Here is a 12294-nt window from a genome sequence, read left to right as displayed (position 1 = left end):
TTGTCCACTGTTTTGTCAAATGTTTAAATGCAAAAGGCCCCCGATGCTCAATAGCGCTTCTTCTCTTCTGAGCATTGTAGTGTGCCAGCAGAGCACTTGACGTCCACACATGGGGTATTTCTATACTCGGAAGAAATGGGGTTACGTATTTGTGGGGGGGGGGGCATTTTCTCCTATTACCCTCTTTGGGGTGGTGGAAAGATTTAGTTTGGGTTCTTTATTCTTAAAAGCTATAAAAACGGTTTATTCAGCTCCTACAGCAAAAATTTGTATTAATGGGAATTTTTCTAATAAGCTATTTTTAAAAAGAGGTTCAAGACAGGGATGTCCACTATCGCCTTTATTATTTGCACTTTTTATAGAGCCATTAGCAGTCATGGTTAGGAACACAGAGGTCTTTCAGGGGTTTGGGGTACAAGGGGGTAGAGAAAGAATGCTATTATATGCCGATGATGTGCTTTTGTTTGTTAGGAATCCGGTAGAGAAAGTACAGGAAGTGATTAGGTTGGTGGAAAAATTCGGATGTTTCTCAGGAATGAAAATTAATTGGCAGAAGTCCGGTCTTATGCCTTTGGATGTAGAAATTGAGGTCCCTATTGGCCCTGTAAACGTACTAAGAGTTAATGATAGTTTGGAATATTTGGGTATTAAGATCTCTAGCGCTGATTTTGAGAGATTAAACTTGGTACCTCTGATGGGGAAGGTAAGGGGAAAGAAATACGTGGAGGAAAATGAGATTAGGAATGGCAGATAGAATAGGACTGCTGAGAATGGTATTACTCCCCATGATAACGCATTATTTGAGAGCTTCTCCCATATGGATTAAAAATACTTGGTTTAAAAAATTGGAAAGTATATTAAATAATCTCATATAGGGTGGAAAAAGAGTTAGGATCAAAAGTCAATATCTGTACCATCCCTTAGAGGGAGGAGGGCTGGGTCTCCCTAATTTTCATCAATATTTCATAGCATCCCAACTAACATTGGTTATTCAAGAGCAACAAACATTGTTGAATTATTTGGAAAAGGGGCGTAAGAAATACAGGTCCATATGGGAGTGGTTGGAGAGTGGGAGTTTGAAGAAGGGCGTAGAAGAGGAGAACATAGCTAAAGAATTATTGGTACAGGTATGGGATAGTATGAAGTCAGCAATAGAGATAACAAGTAGTGTGTGGTGTACCCCCATATGGGAAAATGAGAACTTCCCAGAAATAAACAAAATCGCAGAATATTTGAATTGGGAAGATAAAGGAATTAGGTTGGTAGAGCAGGTTTGCACAAATGGGAAGATAATAGATTGGGAGTGTCTGAGTGAACGCTTTAATTTAAAAAATAGTAATTACTTTGGTTATGTACAGTTAAAGGATGCCTTGGGAGAAGAAGAACCGAAAGAAAAATTAAAAGGTAGAGTGTTATCACATTACAGAATATATAAAAAATGCACAGGGGGGAAAAAAGAAAATAATGAGTAGACTACCGTATATAAAATGTTAGGTCAGAAGGGTTGGGAGGACGTAGTAAAACGGTTAGGACAGGCACTTGATATAGGTGGAATTTCAGAAGAAGAGTGGAAATTGGTGTTAAAGAATATTAGAAGAACAACGATTAATGCAAATAATAGGGTGTCTTTCTTGATGTTAGTATATCTGGCACAGTACTCCCCGCAATTTCTTTATAAAATTAATGTTAGGGAGGATGCACAATGCCCCAAGTGTGGGTTTGAGGGAGGTAATTGGTTACACATGATATGGAATTGCAGGAAGTTGCAAAAATTTTGGAGTGTGGTGTTTGAAACTATTAAAGTTAGAATAGGTGTGGTATTACTCTTTGAACCTAAGGTCGGAATTTATGGACTAGAGATAGCGGGAACTAAGCATACAGATCTTATACTTTGAGTATTAGGAGTGGCAAAGAATTTGATTCTTAGGAAATGGTTGGCCCCAGCGGTTCCATCAAGGGAAGAATGGTTAGGAGGTATAAATAAGGTTAGAACTTATGAGTTGTTGCTGTTTAAGGACAGTGAAAGAAATAAAAAATTAAAAAAATCGAGAATAAATGGCTACCCTGGGAGAAAGGAGATAGTGAAAAGGAGAAAAGAGTAAGAGAGGAGTAGGGATAGGAAGGAAGTTAATGGATTCCGGGCAGGCTGTCTTAAGGGGAGGGAGGGAAAAGGGGGGGGGGGGGATTTGGTTTTGATAATGCTGTAAGAATGGATTTTGTGTGTATTAAAATTTAAATAAAAATAAAAAAATCCCTTGTAAAAATGTAAAATTTGGGGGGACAAAAAATGATTTTTTGTGAAAAAAAAAATCCATTTGCACAACCAACTTTAACTAAAAGTCGTCAAAACACCTGTGGGGTGTGAAGGCTCACTGTACCCCTTGTTACGTTCCTTGAGGGGTGTAGTTTCCAAAATAGTATGACGTGTTTTTTGCTGTTCTGGCACCATAGGGGCTTCCTAAATGTGACATGCCCCCAAAAACCATTTCAGCTAAATTTGCTTTCCAAAAGCCAAATGTGACTCCTCTTCTGGGCATTGCAGTACGCCCGCAGTGCAATTGACATTCACACAGGGGGTAATTTCATACTCCGAAGAGATGGTGTTAGAAATTTTGGGGGATATTTTCACCTATTACTCCATGTAAAATTTGGGGGGAAAAACTGAAATTTTAGTGAAAAAAAAATTCACATACACATCCAACTTTAACGAAATGTCTTCAAACCCCTGTGGGGTGTTAAGGCTCACTGGACCCCTTGTTACATTCCCAGAGGGGTGTAGTTTCCAAAATAGTATGCCATGTGGGGGTTTTCTTGCTGTTCTGGCACCATAGGTGCTTCCTAAACGTGACATGCCCCCCAAAAACCATTTCAGAAAAACTCACTCTCCAAAATCCCATTGTCGCTCCTTCCCTTCTGAGCCCTCTAGTGCACCCACAGAGCACTTCATACACATGAGATATTTCCTTGAGAGAAATTGTGTTACACATTTTAGGGTGATTTCTCTCCTTTTACCCCTTGTAAAAATTCAAAAACTGGGTGTACAAGAACACGAGAGTGTAAAAAATGAAGATTTTGAATTTTCTCCTTCACTTTGCTGCTATTCCTGTGAAACACCTAAAGGCTTAACACACTTACTGAATGTCATTTTGAATACTTTGGGGGTGCAATTTTTATAATGTGGTCATTTATGGGGTATTTCTAATAGGAAGGCCCCTCAAATAAACTTCAAAACTGAACCGGTCCTTGAAAAATTCAGATTTAGAAAATTGCTGCTGAACTTTGAAGCCCTCTGATGTTCTCCAAAAGTAAAAACATGTCAACTTTTTGATGCAATCATAAAGCAGACATATTGTATATGTGAAATCATTATATAAATTTATTTGGGATGTCCATTTTCCTTAGAAGCAGAGAGTTTCAAAGTTAGAAAAATGCAACAAGAAATTATGCAAGTATCGACAATTTTACCACTAACAAAGTAGAAGGTGACGAAAAAACAATCTCGGAATCAGAATGAAAAGTAAGAGCATCCTAGAGTTATTAATGCTTAATTTGCAAAAAAAAAAAGGGTTGCGTCCTTAAGGTGAAAAAGGGCTGAGTCCTTAAGGGGTTAATGCTGCTTTCCCAGGGTTTTTTTTTTTTTTTTTTTAAGAATCCCTCTGCTTTTTTGTCCATGGGATATTTTAATACCCCAAAGATCCTCAATGGGTAAGGCAACTTTCCTAGAAATTTTTGAAATGGCTACATCAATCTTTGGAGCTCTATTCCAGTTTTTTGTATCAGAGTCATCAAAGGGGTACTTCCTCTTTAAAGGCCCTTGGAATAAATGATTTCTTGTCCGGATTTTCCCATTCCTTTTTAATTAATTGGGACACTGTTCTGTGTATGGGAAACACCCTACACTACCTTACTTCCAAGCCCTCAATTATGTCCTGTATAGACTTAGCCTCTTTTTGCTCCTCTAGACCCATAGCTGATCTTACTGCCTTAACCAGCTGGTTAAGCTGGGAAGCCTATTGGCTGAGTTTGTGGGAGGGGCTATGGGTATTTAACGGCCGGCCTCCCTACAGCCGGGACATTTGTTGCATCGGCGTTAGTGGCAACGTCGGAGGAAGGTGACGTCAGCACGCTGGGACTTCCGTTTCCGGGCAGACAGAGCGGCGAGCAGTGAGCGGACGGTGTACGTCTTAGGGCCGACTTGGCAGAGAGTGGGCAAAAGAGTGCTTGTTGCAAGTCTTTTCCTCAGATAGATTGGTAGGTATGTTATGATATATACAGGGTTAAGTGATAAGGGCACATAGTACTTGGGGGTTGGAGGTGGTTACAGTTGGTGCCCAGGTAGTCAGGCTATTCATGGGCAGCTGTGGTCGGTACAAGCAGCGCACACATACCTGGTTGCTCTGGGGGCATGATTCCAGGGGTACCACATGCAGTTGGGGTGGTGATCCCGTTTCCAGAGCAACCAACAGCTGCAGTCTTGGGCGGACCACAGCGACTGACACGTTTCACAGCGGCTCGAACAGAGCACATAGGCATAGGGTAACCCGTATCTCTGACGCTTTCAGATGGGAACTTATGATTGGTCGCTACTGACATTTCAGAGCATACCACAAGATATGAAGAAAAAGAAAAGAGAAAAAAACCCTATGGCTGGTCTTGCTACTGATAAGTTTTCAGAGTATATCATACTTTACAAATAGGAGTAGGCATTACCCGTATTCCTGACACGCTTTTCAGGGGGGTAATCTACGGCTGGTTTGCTAATTACACGCTTTTCAGAGCAAACGCACGGTAGTAATGAGTAGATGCTAACCATTTTCCTGACACACCTTCAGGGGGGAACCTACTCTAAGATAGCTACCGACACATTTTCAGAGCTAAATCACACTATACAGAGGCACAAGGTAGCACGTTCTAACACGGTGCCACAAGAACGGTCCTTTTTTCCTTTGTCGCTACTAACACGTTTCAGAGCCTCACTTCGCGGATAGTGTCATGGTGGTATTGATAGTGTTTGGTGTTTTGTTCGCCGTTTACAAACATGATGTGTCAAGGTGGTTCGTACGGTTCTCGGCATATCTTTACACCTCGTCAGACCAGCATAGTTATTTTGTAAAATGGTACACGGTAAGGTGGTAGTCACCTGGGCCAACAGTTGGCATGTCACAGAGTATGGTTAATGTGTTGTGTTGTTTTAGGTCCTTGTCAGACGTTGACTGTGGTTGCTGGCAGGTCAGTAGCCATAGGGGATTATCAGGTCGAGTTAGTCATATGTGGGTTTCATTTTTCCGTTAATCTTTCCCCGGCACCCGTTACAGCCCGGACAGGTTGTGGCGTCATGTCCAACGCATCAGATATCGAGGAGATATTGTCTGTCCCAGAAACCCCCCTCAGGAGTTTGGAGCAGGGAGTGGGCACAGATACCGGTCATGGACAATTCCCAGCCTGATGGAGAAGCTCCGCAAGAAGGGAATTCCATTCCCGGCAGCCAGGAAAGCAGAGTTGTAGAAGCTGCTAATGTCAGGGCAAGAGGCTAGCGGTAGTCAGCAGGACATGTCAGGGCAGACCGTGGCCACATCTCTGGCATAGTTACACACAATGATGAACAGTATGATGTCTTCCTTGTCCAGCCTGCAATCCAGAATGGACACGTTTGAGAGGGGTAGTGCATCTCAGGTGACTACCCTCCCACGGCAGTCGTGCCAGTACCCCCAGCTACACCCATGGTGGCAGCACCCGCAGGTAGGGGAATGGTGCCCCCAAAGATCACACCATCTCACTTCATTCCCGCTGCTATTCGAAAAGATATACTTGATGGGAAAGACGTTAACCTGGCATCCTTACTGATCAGTACTCAGGACATCACAGACGAATACAGTAGCGTGCGGAAAACTTTCGGTAGTCTTCAAGAGTAAGGATGCCAGGTTAAGCCGCAAACTCACGATAGTAGAATTAGTCATTGCTTTCAGTCTGTACAGAGATGCGATTTGCACAGCGAAACCGGAGTAGGGGGAGGAGCTGGATCTGTACTTGTACTAAGTAGTCAGAGTTTGCATCCAAGCACAGGGGGGGGGGGGGGGGGGTCGTACTTCTACGATTACCATAAGTCCTTTGCGGCAAAGACTGCAGCTGGGGTCAGCCAGTTTGCTTACGAAACAGACTGGAGCGTGGTTGACACCGAACTGTTTTGTAAGCATTTTGCTGGGTTAAAAGCACCTACCTGTATGATTTTCCAGTTCATATCGCACACAACTCCGTGGTGTTCCAGGGTCATTCACAAGCCAGAGCAGAGTACCAGCAAGGGCGTCACGGCCTCATCTGCTCCCGGTCAGAAATGCACATCTGCGGTCGACAAACCGGGGAACCCAGTGAGATACCTAGGCAAGAGGGAGGTGTGCAACAATTATAATTTGTCCAGTTGCAACTACAGTCACTGCAGGTTGTTGCATGCCTGCCTACTTTGCTTCAGGGCCCATCCAAGCTCCCATGACTAGATGGGGTCAAGGTGGAGGCATTGGCTTGCGCGTTGGCTGATCACCAGGAACAGGACTGGGTGCAGTGGTTACTCACAGGTTTTAGAGTGGGTTTCCATACAAGATTAGTTGCGTTGCCTCAGTCAACATTTGAGTGCAAGAATTTGTTATCAGCTGGAAAACAGCTACAGAGTTGAAACAGCAGGAGTTTGATAAGGGCTTCATCATCGGACCATTCCAGTCTTCCCCGTTCGAAGTCTGGAGGATCAGCCAGATCGGGGTGGTGACGGGAAAATTTTCTAATAAAAAAACTTTTCATTTGTGACTTATTCACCCCATATTCCTCTGTGGTACCCTGTCTAAATGCCCTGATCCAGTCTGAGGAGTTTTCCCATGAAGTATGCCTCCATAGACCACACCGTTCACTTGATTCTTCAGCTGGGATCAGGCACAATGGTTGGCAAAGGCAGACCTCACAGACGCCTTTAAGTTGTTGCCAGTGGCTCAGGAGTTGTGGAAATGGTATGGCATAAAATGGCAGGGCATGTACTATTTTGCCACAAAACTGACGTTCGGCTCGAAAAGCAGCCCTTTGTTGTTTGAACAGCTGGCACAAGCCTTACATTAGGCATTGGTGAATGTGGCAGGTTGTAGATACATTACGATTTCCTCCTGTTCGATCCCCCCAAACCATGATCCTGGCAGTCTATCAGCTCTAAGGTCATTATTTAACGACTTGGGTGATCCAGTGTCCCACAAAAAAACGGAAGGTTCAAAAATCACAATCACTTTTCTTGGCGTTGTATTAGATATGGTCAAAATGCAGGCTAGTCTGCCGGCAGATAAGTTAAGCAGAATCAATGAGACCATCCCAAAATTTGTGAGAACACGGGTGACATCCAAGGTTGAACTCCAGAGCTTGATAGGGATGCAGGTCTTTGCCATGCGGATAATTCCGCAGGGAAGATCTTTTGTGTCCAGGTTGTTGGCGCTACTGTCAGTAGCAACAAAACCAAATAGTCGGATTAATTTAGGTCCTGATGCACTAGCTGATTTACACATGTGGCACAACTATATCAGCCAATGGAACGGGGTGTCCATGTTTTTGCAAGCAGTCACTGGCAACTCTCCAAAGGTGTACACGGATGCTACAGGTACATTAGGTTTTGCTGCAATTCATGGGAGTCAATGGATGGTCGGCCAGTGTCCGTCGGAGGTTCTGAAGGTCCCTGGTTTCAGCCGTACTTCTGCCTTGTTTGAGGTGTACCCTATCATGACTGCAGCACATGTTTGGGGGGCCTCATGGTCTAACTCCACGGTCATAATTTTCTGCGACAACTTGGCGAAGGACTGGCAGTGAACAAAGGGAGATCTAAGTCGTTGCAGGTCATGAGTTATTTGCGCATATTAGTATGGATAGCGCTACAGCACAATTTCAATTTCGTAGCACAACACATAGCGGGGAGTTGCAACTAGAGATGAGCGAACTTACAGTAAGTTCGATTCGTCACGAACTTCTCGGCTCGGCAGTTGACTTATCCTGCGTAAATTAGTTCAGCCTTCAGGTGCTCCGGTGGGCTGGAAAAGGTGGATACATTCATAGGAAAGAGTCTCCTAGGAATGCATCCACCTTTTCCAGCCCACCGGAGCACCTGAAAGCTGAACTAATTTATGCAGGAAAAGTCATCAACTGCCGAGCCGAGAAGTTTGTAACAAATCAAATTTACTGTAAGTTCGCTCATCTCTAGTTGCAACACAGTGGCCGAAGCCTTATCCAGGGGTAATTCTGATCTCTTTTTCCAGGTCACACCAGAGGCGGATCCAGTGGCCACCCCAGTTCCTCCATATCAGGTGCTGACGCTGGATTGAGGCATTACTCCCTAATAGTAAAAGCCTTAGCCCCAAGGACGAGGAAGGCTTATGCGGCTGTTATCAAATTGTACAGGTTGTTTCTGGACAAAACTGTTTGCCACAGGTATTCAGTATCCCCACCACACTAGTTTATTGCCTTTTGCCATTCTGACCTTGGGTTGTCATATAACACTATAAAGTTACACATATCTGGGATACAACATTATCACGCCTTACAGTTCCCCGGGGCACCCTCCATATGCTCGATACACGTTGTCAAAGCAGTCTTGAAAGGGGTTCGTTGCAAAACCATCCCGCATGTGGGTACCCAGCAGCTTATCACAGGGGAGAGGTTTAGGGATATGTCAACTCTTCTCGACTCCACTCCATTCTGGTGGTTTTGTAGCAAGGTCATCAAGGTTGGCATATACTTAGCATTCTACAGCTTTTTGAGGCCCAGGGAATTTACCTGTACATCGCGTACAGCACCTTTCGTGGACAAAGCTCAACTCGGCATTAAGCAAGATCATGCAGAGTTAAAACTATGGGTCACTAAAGCCTACAGGGATTATCTCGCTAGCAACCCATGGTGTCCTGTCGCTGTACTTTCTGAGTGGATGAATGTCATGAACGGTCGACCAGATGCAGGGCCTTTGTTTGCTGTACGATTCAGCCGCACTCACTACTGCACAGTTTGTCAGTCACGTGCGCACTTTGGTCAGGTTGTTAGGTCTTAACCCACGCAGCTACTCAGGGCATTCATTTCGAAAAAGGAGCAGCTTCAGCAGCATCGAAGCACAAAGTCCCGGTTCATATACTAAAAAAGTTAGGGAGGTGGAATTCAAGCGCCTACGCTACTTATATTCCCAATCCCCAGCTCGAAATGGCAGATGTGCTCAGATTCTTGGTTTTGTGATAAAAGTTATTTGCATTCATTAACCTAGCGATGTCATTTTTGCAGACTATAGGCGTGCCCTCGTTTGCAGTTTTGGGCACAATTCAACCGCTGTTATGAATAGTTATGGTGTCATTTAGTTCCGGTCTAGGTTAAGGCATGTGTGTTTTGGTGGTAGGATGTGTGTTTTGCAGGTCGTCGAGCTAGTTGTTCAGCAGGTTGGGACAACGTGTCAATAAGTACGTCAATTTCCAGTATTATGTGCCACGACCATAAGTGGGAAGCCTATTGGCTGAGTTTGTGGGAGGGGCTATGGGTATTTAATGCCTGGCCTCCCTACAGCTGGGACCCCTTCTTCTATACATTATTACAGGGTATGCCCACCATAGGCTTGCCCTCGTTCGCGGTTTTGGGCACAATTCAACCGCTGCTATGAATAGTTATGGTGTCATTTAGTTCCAGTCTAGGTTAAGGTATGTGTGTTTTGGTGGTAGGATGTGTGTTTTGAAGGTGGCCGAGCTAGTTGATCAGCAGGTCGAGACAACGTTTTGGTAAATATAATATATATGCACACACATAAAAATATACAAACATTATATATTATTTTACACATACTCATATATACATACTTTATTCTGAATGAACCGTGACTAACCCTGTTCTTCATCCTCTATTATGGGAACAGAAGGGGTAGCTGTAAGCTGGGTACTGGAGACAGTAGATGGTAGTATCCCTTTAAGAGACTCCTCAATCTGTTTCTTAACCATATCTTGCATTTGCTGCAACAGGCTCGGGGTATCTGCCATCATTACTTTATACAGGAAATACAGTTAGGTGTGTTATAATCTGCAACTAAACTTGCTCTTCAGATAGTACACTCTCTATTCTTTGTCTTTTTAGATGCTTTCTTATGTGAATCCTACAAAAAATAAATTTAATCAAGTGTCAGAACCCCAAAGAAAGCAGGAACAAACTCAGCACATAGCCCATGAATACAGAGGAAGAGATCCAGGAAGACGACTCTGGATGATCCCGCTTGCCCACATCCTCCAGGGAGCTCATGCTGACCACTCTCCCTCCTGAAGCTTGCAAAACTGATAAGCTGGCTGTCCAGTGCACCCGAGAAGGCAAGGGAGCAGAAAGGGGATTCCCTCTTTTTAAAAAGGCCACCCTTCCCCTCCCGGAGACCGGCGTCCTACGTCATTTCCGGTCGCCGGTCTTATTCCCCTACCAGGCGTCACATTCTATAAGCCTACGCTCATGTGACCTTCATAGCTCTGCCCCCAACATGGCCGCAGCCACTGGAGCACGCTTCAAGACTCCACAGCGACCCCATAACCCACCGCATCCCCCGCAGATGATGTATAGCACTAGTACAGGTACAGAATTCTGCGCCTAATTCCGAAGTAAGAGCCGGTGCAGCGCAGGATATATGGTCGGCGGAGGGAGTGGGGGGGTGCGGAGTCGCAGCTGAGAAAGAACAAGATCCCGCGAGAGTTGTCCTGTGAGTGCGTATGTTCTCCTTCCTGTTTGGTCTGAGTCTGTACTCTCGCGGTAGCTGCTGCAGAGTGAACGCTGCAGCAACATGGCTGGCAATGAAAAAGAGATCCGGGACGTGCCAGTGAGTTATAAGGCGGGCATTTGGACTCATTTTGGATTCTAAAATAAACCAGGGAGTAAGGAGTATGACAAGAGCCACGCAGTGTGCAAAATATGTCACGCCAGAATCAAATACTGCGGGAATACGACAAACCTACGTGCCCACATGGCCAGGCATCATGGCGACATAGAGGTAAACTTAAAACAAGCAGCTAGTACCACTACCCCCGCTTCTCAGATGACTCTTGACCAAGCTAATACTGCCAAGTTTCCACCAGGCTCGATTCGTGCAACAAGAATAACACAATCCGTGCTCTATTTAATTTGCAAAAACCTGCGCCCTCTTAGTGTGGTGGACAACGAGGGCTTTCAGATTATGGTGAATGAGATGGAGCCCCGCTATGCCATACCCTCCCCACAACACATCACAGACATCGCCTTACCGAAGATGTACAAAGATGTAAAGAAGGTTGTGCTGGAGGAACTGAGTTCTGCCGGGAGAGTGGCTTTGACATGTGATGCTTGGACTTCCAGATGCACCGAGTCGTACGTGACCATAACAGCTCATCACATTACAGGCGAGTGGAAGTTAGTCTCACACGTGCTGCAAACGGAGCCATATATGACAGCCACACTGGCGAAAACATTGCAGGTTTGCTCCGTGGTGCTCTTGATGAATGGGGCTTGACTGCTAAAGATCCCATTGTCGTCACAGATAATGCTGCCAATATGGCTGTGGCTGCTAGACTTGCACAGGTTAGCCACATTCAGTGTTTTGCTCACAGCCTAAACCTAGCCTCACAGAAAGCACTTAAACTACCATCAGTGGCCAGACTGCTTGGAAGAATTAGGCGTGTCACTGGCTTTTTTAGCGTAGTGCAATAGCCAGTCACCAGCTAAATCTCAAACAGGACCAACTCCAGCTACCAAAGCACAGGCTGATTACAGATGTCGTTACTCGCTGGAATAGCTCCTATGACATGACTGAGAGGTTTTTAGAACAGCAACCAGCAATATGTGCAGCACTTCTTTCCAATGAGGTCAGGAAAAATGAAAAGGATATCTTCACATTGAGTCAGACATCACATGTGCAGAAGAGGTCCTGAAAGCTCTGAAGCCTATGAAAGATGCCACATTAGTGATGTCAGAGGAGAGCATGCCAACACTGTCACTGATTGCACCACTTCATGCCAAGCGCGTCATGGGCACTGAACGAAGTCCTGATGATTCAGATACAGTCAAGGATATTAAGGAAGCAATAGCACAAGATCTAAAAAAAAAAGATATGCAAATGAAAAGGAGACCCTGTACATGGCATCAGCTGTTGACCCTCGGTTCAAGAATCTACCCTTCCTCCCTGCTGATGAGGCTGATGACATCTACGCACGACTGACTGAAGCTGTGGAGGTTGAGATACAAAAGCTAACTACTACTTCTACTATAGTAGGTGAGTGAAAGCATCAAAGCAATATGGAGTTT

At 44.7% G+C, this 12294-nt stretch overlaps 1 protein-coding gene and 1 long non-coding RNA gene across 3 annotated transcripts in view; one reads left to right on the top strand and one right to left on the bottom strand.

Annotated features, from left to right (window-relative positions):
* The window catches only part of TCIRG1 (T cell immune regulator 1, ATPase H+ transporting V0 subunit a3), a 550359-nt gene that overhangs the window by 482176 nt on the left and 55889 nt on the right, over positions 1–12294 (bottom strand). The window lies entirely within an intron of this gene.
* Positions 1–12294, top strand: part of LOC130282648 (uncharacterized) — a 62884-nt gene that overhangs the window by 49069 nt on the left and 1521 nt on the right. Inside the window, exon 2 of the long non-coding RNA XR_008846475.1 lies at positions 10117–12262. This is a non-coding gene — a long non-coding RNA (uncharacterized LOC130282648). The remainder of the gene's footprint in view (positions 1–10116; positions 12263–12294) is intronic.

The sequence above is a fragment of the Hyla sarda genome, chromosome 7, assembly GCF_029499605.1.
Source record: "Hyla sarda isolate aHylSar1 chromosome 7, aHylSar1.hap1, whole genome shotgun sequence".
Taxonomy (NCBI): Eukaryota; Metazoa; Chordata; class Amphibia; order Anura; family Hylidae; genus Hyla; species Hyla sarda.
Note: the sequence above shows the minus strand (reverse complement) of the source record. Positions and strands in the feature narration are given on the sequence as shown.